The following is a 12,796-nucleotide window of genomic DNA, read 5'->3' as shown; positions in this document are numbered from 1 at the left end:
CTGTTCACTAGAACATTAAGAGACAAAGCCCTACAATGATATTGCTCATTGCCTTCTTATTCTATTACTTCTTTCGAACAACTTGCAAATGCTTTCATTCAACAATTTCAAAACAATATAAGTCCTAAAGTTACTTTGATTGATTTAATGCATTGTAAACAAGGTGTTAAAGAAAAAGTGACTGATTTCATTGGTAGATATAAGCATTTGTATGCTCAAATTTCTTTTCCAGTGCCTGACAATGATATTCAAAGAATCTTTATTTCTAATTTACAAAAAGACATTAGAGACAAACTCCTGTTTTCTGAGTTTACTTCTTTCCAACAGTTGTGCGCAACTCTTCACAATTATCAACTGACTGTGAGTCAAATGGAACAATCACATCCTATGGCTCCGAGTGATAAGGGTGATAGCAGTCAACAACCATTTGGGAAGTTTAAACCGAACAAAGATTCCATCAAATTCAATGAAAACATCATCAACAACAATGTGAATGCAGCATCAGGTGTGCCTCCTATTTCTAAATTTTTCAAGAAAGAAAGAAAGTATACTCCTTTGAATGAATCATTGCATAGTATTATGAATAAATTATTGGAACAAAAATGTGCTTACTCTTCCTCCTATAAGACAAATTGATCCTGCAAAGATTACTTCACCTTATTTTGATAACAAAGCTTTTTGTCAATTTCATCGTCAGCTTGGGCATGATACTGAAAAATGTTTTTCTTTAAAAGGTAAAATTCAAGATTTGATTGATAATAATACTATCTCTGTTTCTGGAGTGAATGATAAAAGCAACACATCTGTAGCTCCTCCTAACCAAAATCTTCAGATTTTCACTGATCCATTACCTTCTCATACCTCTAATGCAATTGAGGCTAATGATTCCTCTCTCTCATCTGATGGTCTTGTGTCTATGACTCCGAATGTGATTAACTTTGTAGAGCAGCAAGAAAACCCTAAAGAACCTTCCATCACATTTGATTCCAGTGAAACCATTAGGGCACCTGATGGTCCTTTATACATAGTTGCAAAAGTCAAGAATACACCTTGCCGTGGAGTACTTATTGATCCTTCGTGCATGATTAATGTTATTACTGAAGAATTTCTTTTTACTTTGCAATTGAATCAAGTGATTTATGACAAAACAGATGTGATTGTAAAACTATTTGATGCATTTTCTTCTCCTGCAATTGGTTCTATTACATTACCTATTCAGGTCCATAACAAATCCCTTGATGTGAACTTTGCTATTATTCCATCTTCCGAACAATTTCGTGTGAAGCTTGGCTATCCTTGGCTATCTTCCATGAAAGCTATTGCTTCTCCTATTCACAAGTGTTTGAAATTTCCCCATAATGATGAAGTTGTTACTGTCAATCATAGTCTCTTTAAACCAGCTGAAAGAACTTCTAGCGTTCCTATTGATTACTTTTGGCCTAAACAATTCCAATCTCTTCCTCCGCGAAGTGATCATCTTTTCAAATCTTATCAAAAGTGGAAAACAGATATGATCCTATCTCTAAGTGAACCTAGAACACCTAAACTTGATATTCCTATCATTCTTGAGAAGGAAGTTCTTCCTTTGAAAGATAAAACTAATGTCTTTCCTCAAGAAGATTCCCAACCCATCCCTATGGATGTAACTATGTCTATGCCTAATAAACTTCCTAAGAGTAGACCTATACCTCCTCGTCATGATGCACTTGGTCTCCTTCCTAAACCAAATATTCCTCCTTTATATGGAGCAGTTCCTCCTCCTTCCTTTTATAGAGAGAAGAGACCTTCCTCTTCTCCTATCATCCAGCTTAAGAGACCACAACCTAAACACCCAAGTGATAAGGATGAGAATATTCCTCCTCCTCAATCTTCTCAACTTCCTACTAAGACTAGACGAAATCATTCTGCATGTGAACACCGGCGAAAGCGTCGTCTTAGAGCTCAAACTTTACAATCTCCAAAAACACCTTCAACAAGCATTATTCCATTTTCTCCTTAGCCGGACATTGAGCCTAAATCTCCTAAACATAAGATGCATGATGGTCTTGATCCTGTGTAAGTTAAAGATCCTATTTTTATAAATCTTGATGATGATATAGATGAAAATGTTATTCATGATGAAAATGTTACTTCTCTTGCTTCTGATAGTGAATATGAACTTGTTGATATTGATAACCATTTATCTAATGAATTTTCTAAAGCACTTATCCTAGCTCCTAGACAAGAACACCGCGGCTTGGGATATGAACATAGCCCTTGTTTGGATCTTGTGATAGCTCCATCTGCTATGTTGGATGTTCCTCCTCTAGCATGTTCCCTACCTTCCCGAAACATTGATCAGCAAGATCGGGGGGTAGATGACATGCTAGACTAGTTTCATTAGCATAGCAGATTCTCTCCTCCTCTCTTTTGTTACTTCTTCTATATGTTATTTTCATTCTTCTATTTGTTGTCCTTAGTGTTGTCTACTTGAGGACGATGCAAAGCATTGAGATCTCTTTCGGTCTCTCTCATGTTGACTCAAAAGACACATGTGTTCCCTTCTTCTAGGTGACCTTCCTTGATTGGGGAATGAAGAACAATTATGCATACATACATATGATATACATGAATTATCATACAGCATACTGACCCCGAGGAAAGCGAAGTCACCTTGTGCTTTGTGTTTTGTGTCTATTATCCTTGGGCTTATCTCACACTTGGGGGCTAAATCCTTACGATAACGTGCTCCTTTCCCTTTTTCATTTTCTTATATGTATCACTACCTTAAAGCAATCACCCCCGGTGAGGCGTGTGCGATCGCTTTAACGTAGGGGGGCATACATCCCGTACATATCTTTTCAAGATACTTGAAAATTTCTTGAAAAATTTAGCTTTGCCTTGAAAATTTTTGATATCTTTCTTGCATGACTCATAGTGAGGGAACCTTGCTACTGACAGTCATGGTTCTCCCTCGTGATCTTCCCTTTTACTTTGTCAATCGAAGTCGTAAGATCCTTAGTCCACTGGGGGCTTGGTGTGTCTTGCCTCCTTGACGTGGTGAAAGTCTTTCAATATTGTTTCCTTGTACTTTACCGAAAGTATGAGCATACATACTCCCGCTAAAGTGGGGGCTAAATGTAGCGTCCTAAAATTGCGACACTTGCAATTTCGACTGCATTTCGGTCTTCACGATGGCGACGCAACACGCAACCTGAATGGAGACCCCGAAACCTGATTATGACACTGAAAACTGCATTTTCTCGCACCCTGGCCTGAACCTCCTTTGCACCCTGCTGTCCTGGGCAGTGGGACCAGAGCGCCCAGCGCCCTGGTCCTTCAGGACCAGGGTGCCCAGCGCCCTGGTCCCCAGGACCATGGCGCCCAGTGCCCTGGTCCCTGGTCCCTGGGCCTATTTTGGGCTCGGTCTCCTAAGGGGTCTCGGGTCTTTTTGTTTGCAATTTCGAAATTATCTTTCCTGGTCGACCTAAGGTCGGGAAAATCAGTCTATCAACCCTAAATGACAAGTATATAAACTACATTTTTCTCTCTCATTTGGGATGAAGAGGATATGTGTACAAAGCGTGGAAACTATACTCAAGCATTCAAGCATTCAAACATTCAAGCATTCATTCCAAGTCTCCATTCAAGGCTAAGTGTGGCATTCAAGACAAGGATTCAACCATTGAAGAGGAGATCACTTACTACATACTACTACAACATACAACATACAACATCTATACCTTCGCACATAAGGATACAAACATCCTTAGAACAAGGTATTAGTACTTGTTTTACAGTCATTTACATTTACAGCACTTGCTCATTTCTTGGTTAATTTCAAAACCGGGGTTTGACCTAAAGGCAAACCCCTAATCCCTAACCCCCCAATCGTCTTCGCTTTTCTGTGTGTAGGTTGCAGGTACGCGGCTGAAATTGAAGATCTGGAATCCTTGTGCAGAGACGAACAGATCCCCCTTCGTTTCGCCGATTTTTCGAAGGACCGTGGCGCTCGGGCGCCATCGTCCTGGCAACTTTTGCTCAAATTTGCAGGACAGCGCCGTATCGACATTTTACTGCTAATTCTAGGTCCGCAGCTTCATCCTATATCCCTATCTCAGTTTATAAGCGAATCTTTGTCACTTTCTATGCATTCCTAGCTTAATTCTTCTATGCACATTCTTTACAAAAGAGGGTAGCCTTGCTTTCTTAACCCTTGAAACACATTTAGCATCCAATCTTGCATTGTGTGGGATTGGATCTTGTGGGTTTCAACCCCTCTTTTGAATGTAAAGTCTCTCCCCTAAGTGAAAACCATCAACCCTAGTGAATCTCCCTTCTCTCTCCTTGGAGTTGGAAGAGGGGAGAGCAACTAGGGTTCGATCGCGATTTTCCGCTTTACACCTATTGATTGAAAATATTGTTTGAAATTTTTTGTAATCACTGATTCACCCCCCCTCTCAATGATATCTTGTGTTCTATAATTAGTATCAGAGCTTTAGGTTCCCTATTTGTCAAAGCTTTATCTAGCTTGGGTAGATTGTAGTTTAAGAACACAATGGCAAGGAATGAATCCTCCCTCTCCAAAGCTCCCATGTTTGATGGTACCAACTCTGCCTGCAGGAATAGAACAATGGAAACTTGTGTCCTGCCTAGGTTTTGATGTTTGGATGTCTGTAAAGAATGGGTATACTATCCCTAATGCTCCTCCTATAGATCTGGATGCTAAGAAAGAGTATGAAAACAATGTCACGGCCAAGCATGATATTCTCAGTGGTTTGTCTAATAATGAGTTTGTTAAGGTTTGGGATAAGTTGAAGAGATTATTTGAAGGAGATGTCAAGGTTAAGGAGACTAAACTGCAAACACTAAGAGATCATCTTGAAGGCTTGAAGATGAGAGATGAATAAAACATTGTTGATTATCTCCAAAGAGTTGATGAAACAGTGAACACTATTAGACAACTTGGAGAGGATATATCTGATGAAGTTATTGTAAAAAAGGTACTTAGATCCCTCACATCTAAAGTATGATACAAAGGTCTCTGCAATAGAAGCCAAGGATCTGAAAACCTTTTCAATGGATGAGTTATTTGGGTCCCTAACCACTTATGAGATGAGAACAACCGGTGAAGGAACTTCAAAGAAAGAGGTTGCTTTCAACTCCATCAAAAAGGGTAAGGAAGAAATTACTCATGGAGAATCTAGTGAAGACTTGGATACAGTGGTAACAAACTTTGTAAGGAAGCTTAAAAGAGGATCTAGTAAGTACAAAGGAAAATTACCTCTCAAATGTTTTAACTATGGTAAAATAGGACACTTTGCTTCAAAATGTCCCTATGGTGAGAATAATGGAGAGAACCTACAAAGCACCAGTAGACCTTCAAGTATGGAAAAAAGAATAAAGCCTACCAACAAGAAAGAAGAAGCTACCGAAAATAGAACAATCTGTATACTTTTGAAGATGACACTACAGATGATGAAGAAAGTGCCTCAGAAGAGGGTTGTTGTGAGGATGAAAGAGAAATTAATTTCTTTATGGCACTAGATGAACTGGTTGATGAAGCTAATGAAGATTAATACATTGAAGCTCAAGTGGAATTGGAAGATGATATCATAAGTTCTCTTGAGGAGTTGACTAAAATAGGAAGAGAACTGAAGAAGGTTAAGTATGTTGTTGTAGAAGAACAAGATCGTTTAGAGCAATCTCTGGAGGAGTCCAAGAAAAGAATTTCTAATCTGAAACTCCAATTGGAAGAAACTAAAAGGACATGTGAAGTTACATCCTTCGATTTGATAAAGAAGGAGAAGAAGCATCAGAATTTGGAAGAAGAAATTGTAAGGCTCAGAAAGGAGCTTGAAAAGAGACAATCAATTAAAGATGAGGAGCAAATATGAAAGAAGGACTGAAGCCTTGGAAAAGATGTTAAGTAGCCAGTGTGTGTGTGAAAAGTGGACCTGTATCTGTATCTGCAATACACAACACTTCAATTAAGTCATTACATGCATGGTTAGTCAGATATAATCAATGAATAATAAACATAACAAATCGACCCATTGCCTTCTAAAAGATGTGAGTATAAGATTGCTCTCATATTATTTAGCAATACCAGTGACTAGACAACATCAAGACGAAGGATTTAATCTATATGAGCATGATGAATGCTAGATGGATGCAATATTAATCTAACAATATTTTTGCAATATTAAACTAAATGATTGTCATGCCCAAAAATTAGGGCATGACACTTTGGTATCAGAGCAAGGTTTCCACACTAGGAACCTTACTCACTTACGTTTCGCCTTAGAATATTTAAAATTATTATGTTAAATTGATCTTTGAAATTTAATTGAATTAATATTATTCTAAAAGAAATTAATTAATTGTTTTGCCTTATTTTCCTCTTAGGATGCCTCTGATGACATGACAAGCTTGCAAGCGTGGACGGGGTCCTAGACGTGTGCACTTAGCACGCAAAGAGGTAGAGAGGGAGGCATCGGTTCCAGAGGAGAACCCAGGAGCACCTCCCAAACAGCCAAATGAACCTAACCAAGACCTCTTAGCAGCCATTCAGAATCTTATTGGCATAGTTCAGGAAAGGATCCCAGCAGAGAACCCTCAGGTTAGGAGTCATAGATCTGTTGATAGAGAACAAAGCAGGAGCCTAGCTCTGATTCCTATAGAGAGTCAGGGTGGTAACAAGCCAGAGTCTGTGCATATGCCAGGACCACCTCCAGCGGTGGAACCAGTTTATTTTGAGAGAGCTCGTCGAGATCCAGGGGATCTCATCAAGGAGGTCATGCGCCTCCAACCACCATCCTTCGGAGGTTCTACAGATGGAGTAGAGGCCGAGGCATGGCTTCTGAGTCATGAGAGGTGCTTTGTGTTGCATTCTTACGAGAGCAACTTGAAAGCACGTGTTGCAGTTCATCTTCTGAGAGGGACAGCCTCCACTTGGTGGAGACAGGAAGAGTACAAATGCGGATTAGTTCTTGATACACTCACTTGGGAGATATTCACTGAGAGGTTCCATGAGAGGTACCTATCAGAACACTTCAAGTAGTGTTGTATAAACGAATTTCACGATCTCCAACAAAAAGGCTTGTCAGTAACCCAATATGAGAGTAAATTCTTTGAGTTGTTGCCTTATGTAGATTATCTAAAGGATGAGAAACTTCTTGTAAACTGCTTCATCAGGGGATTAAATGCCGGTATAGCCGGGCCTGTTAGGATGTCTGCCCCAGAGAGCCTTCGGGTTGTTGTAGAGAAGGCACTGATTGCCGAGGAAATTCAGGTCAGACCACAGGACAATAGGGATCAGTTTCAGAACCAAAATCCCGCACCTCAGACTTATGGATTCCAGAAACCACATTGGAAAGGGAACAACCAAAATTCTCAGGGGTTCTCCAAACCCCCTCCTCCACAACAGACACCACAGAACCAGATGCAGAAGCCTCCATAGTATCAGCAGGGCTCCAAGCCCAAGCAGTGGCAGACTCAGGGACAGAAACGTGATCAGAGAGCACAGGAGCAGTACACACAGCCGACGGGGACTCAGCAGTCCTCTAGGGGTGGGTACAGCGGATCCAGTAGGACAGGAGGTCAAGCATTCTCTAGGCCTCAGGGTGCCCAGTTCCAAGCACGGGGTGCTTGCTTTACATGTGGAGCCATGGGGCATATGGCGAGGGATTGCCCTCAGGGGCGGGTAGCAGGGAGTCAGTGGATGGCCGCTTCAAAGCTGACAGTTGGTGATATGGGTAGGTCCCATAGAGTATTCGCAGTGGTTGACAATCGCCAGGCTGAGCATCAGGCCACGGTTATCGAATCTTCAGGTATAATCAAAGGTAACAATGTATCTATTTTGTTTGATTCAGGAGCTACTGACTCCTTTATATCTCCATTGGTTGTGGAGCGTTGCGGGCTAGTGGCAACTAGGCAGGGTGTCAGTTGGGAAGTGGAATTAGCTTTAGGAGCTAGAGTGTCAGTGGAATCAGAGGTTAGGGCATGTTAGCTGCAGAATGGCAAGACCACCACTTTAGTAGACCTTAGAGTGACTCCACTTTGATCTTATGGAATCGTACTTGGCATGGATTGGCTTTATGCTCACAGGGCCAAGATGGATTGCCACCTGAAAAAGATCAAGTGTGAGGATGATCATGGTTCGCCCATAGTTATTACCGGGATTCAGAGGCCCGTGTCTCTTCGTATGATCTCCGCAATGCAGCTTAAGCGGAGCATGCGGGAGGGATGTCAGCTTTTTGCTATCACTATCAGTGACAGAGGAGAAGAGGAAGAAAAAGAAACATCGCTCGATGACCATCCTATCCTTAAGGGATATTCAGATGTTTTTCCTTCAGAGTTACCGAGAATGCCTCCCCGTAGAGAGACTGACTTTCATATAGACCTAGTACCAGGAGCCTAACCAATTTCAAGAGCACCTTATAGGATGACCACAAATGAGCTAAATGAACTTAAAATTCAGCTTGAGGAACTTCTTGAGAAAGGTCATATTCATCCTAGTGTATCCCCTTGGGGTGCACCAGTCATCTTCGTGAAGAAGAAGGATGGGTCTCTCCGATTGTGTATGGATTATCGTCAGCTAAATAAAGTAACCATCAAGAACAGATATCCATTGCCCAGAATTGATGATTTATTCGACCAGCTTCAGGGTGCCAAAGTCTTTTCCAAAATAGATCTGAAGTCAGGATACCATCAGCTGAGAATAGTGGAAAGTGATATCCACAAGACCGCATTTCGCACTAGATATGGTCACTATGAGTTTACCGTAGTCCCCTTCAGACTTACGAATGCCCCAGCAGTTTTTATGAGCCTCATGAATGGGGTGTTCCATACCTTTCTGGACCGTTTTGTTATTGTGTTCCTCGATGATATATTGATATATTCTCGGAATGAGAAGGAGCATGAGGAGCACCTGAAACAAGTATTGCAGTGTTTGCGGGATAACCAGTTTTTTGGCAGCCTATCGAAGTGTGCTTTCTTTCGGTCTGAGGTCAAGTACCTTGGGCACGTTATTTTTGGTGATGGGATCTCAGTTGACCCATCAAAGATTAGGGCTATTATGGATTGGCCAGCGCCTACCAATGTGACAGAGGTCAAGAGTTTCATGGGTTTAGCAGGGTATTACCGATGTTTTGTCAAGGGTTTCTCCAGAGTCGCACACCCAATTACTTCTTTTCAGCGTAAAGGGAAGAGATTTGAGTGGACAGAGAAGTGAGAGAGGGCCTTTTAGGAACTCAAGAAGGCACTTACTAGCGCTCCTATCCTTGTTGTACCAGATCCTACAGCAGATTTCATGGTTTGTATAGATGCTTCTCTAGAGGATTTAGGGGCAGTTCTTATGCAGGATGGTAGGGCCATAGCTTTCGAGTCTAGGAAACTTAAGACTCATGAACTTAATTATCCCACTCACGACCTTGAGCTCGCAGCAGTAGTGCATGCACTTGTGAGGTGGAGACACTTCCTTTTAGGACATCACTTCGAGTTGCATTCAGATCCTCAGAGTCTTCAGTACATCTTCACTCAGTCGAACCTTAATGCCCGTCAGAGGAGATGGATGGAGTTCTTGTGCGAATATGATTTTGACGTTCACTACATCAAAGGTAAGGAAAATGTAGTTGCAGATGCCTTGAGTAGGAGACATCACGAGGTTTACACCATATCCATGGGCACAAACTTGAGAGACCATATACTTCGGCACTTGTTAGAGGATGGATGGTATGCAGAGGTTTGTCAGGTATTACGTTCTCAGGTTACTCTAGAAGGGAAATATGTGGATTATTCTTTGGAGTCCGATGGACTGTTACGCCACAGAGGGTGCATTTATGTACCTTCCTCCGGAGGGTTGCAAGAGTTCATTGTCACAGAAGCTCATAGAGCTCCTTATGCAGCGCATCCCAGAGTTAAGAAGTTGCATGCTGACTTGAGACAGTTGTATCATTGGCCGGGAATGCGGTAGCTCATTGCTGAGATAGTAGCTCGATGTCTCGAGTGTCAGAGGGTAAAGGCGAAGCACCGCCATCCAGGTGGGTTGCTTCAGTCTCATGCTATACCAGAGTGGAAGTGGGACACTATATCCATGGATTTCATCATTGGTCTCCCTATGTCTTCTCGTCACCATGATGCTATCTTGGTGATAGTTGAAAAGTTGACCAAAGTAGCTCACTTTTCACCAGTTCGTACCACATTCATAGCTCCAGCAGTAGCATAGGTGTTCTTGCGAGACATTGTTAGACTTCATGGCATGCCCCGCAAGATTATATCTGACAGGGATTCTCTTTTCACTTCTTCCTTTTGGAAGTCATTACAGGCAGCTATGGGCACTAAGCTCAATTTCAGTACAGTCTATCACCCGGAGACAGATGGTCAGACAGAGAGGGTCAATCAGGTGTTAGAGGATATGCTTCGCATGTACGTCATGGATCATCAGACCCGGTGGGAGGAGTATCTTCCTTTAGTGGAGTTTGCCTATAACAATGGGCATCACACTTCTTTTGGGATGCCACCCTATCAAGCACTATACGGCAGGCCTTACAGGACGCCCTTGAGTTGGGATCGCATAGAGGATAGAGTTGCTATTGGTCCTGAGTTAGTTCGGGATATGGAACAACAGGTGGATTTGATTAGGCAGCGTCTCAGAGAGGCTCAGGATAGACAGAAGAAATATGCCGATGCAAAGAGGATAGATAATAGCTACTTGGTTGGAGACAGAGTTTTCTTGAGAGTGCGACCGCATAAGAGTCCAATCCATTACGGAAAGGGTTCTAAGCTCGCACCTCACTTTGTAGGACCTTTTGAGATTCTGGAGAGGATAGGCCCAGTTGCCTACCGTTTAGCGTTGCCACCTAGCCTGTCACGCATCCACGATGTGTTTCATGTTTCATTTTTGAGAAAATATATCTATGATGAGTCTCACATTTTAGATTGGGATGCCTTGCAGGTGGAGTCGGATGGGCAACTAGCTTTGGAGCCCATTCGCATTTTGGCACGCCGGACATTGGCCCTTCGAGGTCGAGAGCTGGACCGGGTTAGGGTCTAGTGGGATTGTTATGATGAGGTTACGGCTTCATGGGAGGACGCAACACGTATGAGATCAGAGTACCCCCACCTCTTTGATGAACTCCAGGAGGAAGTTCATGCCTAGAGGGGGAGGATGTGAGGCCTCACCTCGACTCAGTCTGACATTCAATGGATTTTATTTTTAGACTATTATGGATACTTTATTTTGATGCATTTTGGACTTAGAACTTATATGATTTCAGGATTTGGATAACACTGCTATGATTTGATGATTTACTTATATGCTTTATGAGATAGAACACTACATGATTGTTAGATAGGATGATATTGCAATGATAGATGTCATTATTGAATTTGCAGGACTTTACTCTGAATATTGAACTATGATGTATGGTTAAGTTTATGTGAATTGGGATAAAATTGCTTATGAGAATTTGCTTGATAAAAGATGTATTTAATCTGTGCAGATGAAAATTGTATGCAAGTGATGATGTGTATTGTTATTCCTTTGAATTTTATTATATATGGATAATTTGGAAGTACTAATGTGTAAATTGAGATGCGCAGGAAATTTACCATGTGACCATGGAAAATTACGGAGAACCAAACCTAGACTTATGTATGTTCATAAGCCAGGGGTTGTCTATTTGGAGAGACAACACCCCGTTTGTGTTGTATTTTATTCGTAACAGTATATGCTGCATGAGTGTTAAGTGTTATTTAAATTTAATGTGTAAAAACCACAAGAGACAATTTCATATTTTAATTTGTAAAAGTGTTTTATTTGTGTCACTTGACACATGTGTGGATTTTAAATTTAAATGTTTTATTTGTGTCTCTTGGTGGGAAAGTGTTTAATTATAGTTCTTCTTGAATAAAATAATGTGTTGTCATAAATACTTTGGGAATATAATATTTGGGGTGGTCAACATATGTTTGACCCGAAAATAAACTTCAGAGGGGTTTAAAATGGGTTAAATGAACACCTAGGGGTAGTTTAATAGGGTTTCCTAAAGCCCATAAGGTATACCTAGGGGTTAGGGGTAATTTTAGGCAAGTTTCTACTTTTTAATGATCTTTTTAACGCTTTAAAAATTGGCTCTTTTGAGTTGTGCGAAAATTGAAAATTAGAAGTTTAAATCTAATTAAGATTTTTCCTTTTGTAATGAGAGTCTTTTTGCATTTTGCTTTCTTTCCTTTTTGGTTTTTTTTTAGAAACTTGTGAGAACTCAGAGAATGAGCTTCTTAAGGAAGATTTTGAGATTTTGAGGGTAATCACCCACTCTCCATTTTTGGAAACAAGAGAAATTTTGAAAAGAAAAAGAATAGAATGGAATAAAAATTTTAATTAAGGGTAGAAGAAGAAGAATCGTGGATTGGGCAGCTCTTCCTCAAATTTCAAAACTACCATTGGGCAGATTAAGGTTGGTCTGATTATTCGATTAAATGGTTATTTTCTTGCATGTGTTTGAGTGTCTGAATTGGTGAAGAAATCTGAGTTTTCTTGAATGGCTTGTTTTAGATATTCATTGAAGTTTTGCATTTTGCTTGATGTGTTTTGGGAGTTTTCTCAAGACCTCTTATTCTTGGGAGAGAAGAGGATATTGTGGGTGGTAGTAGTGACAACCCTTGAGTGAGAGACTCTCGTTTGAGAGCGATCACAAGGGATCTTTGTGTGACCCTTGCTGCATGGCCTGTTTGTGCAATGGGGGTCATAAGGAGGGATATAAGGCTAGAATGCCTTTGGGGGGCATAAGGAATAAGGGGTTGAGATTCTTGA

Source organism: Cryptomeria japonica, chromosome 9 (assembly GCF_030272615.1).
Source record: "Cryptomeria japonica chromosome 9, Sugi_1.0, whole genome shotgun sequence".
NCBI classification, from domain to species: domain Eukaryota; kingdom Viridiplantae; phylum Streptophyta; class Pinopsida; order Cupressales; family Cupressaceae; genus Cryptomeria; species Cryptomeria japonica.
This window is presented reverse-complemented; position numbering follows the sequence as displayed.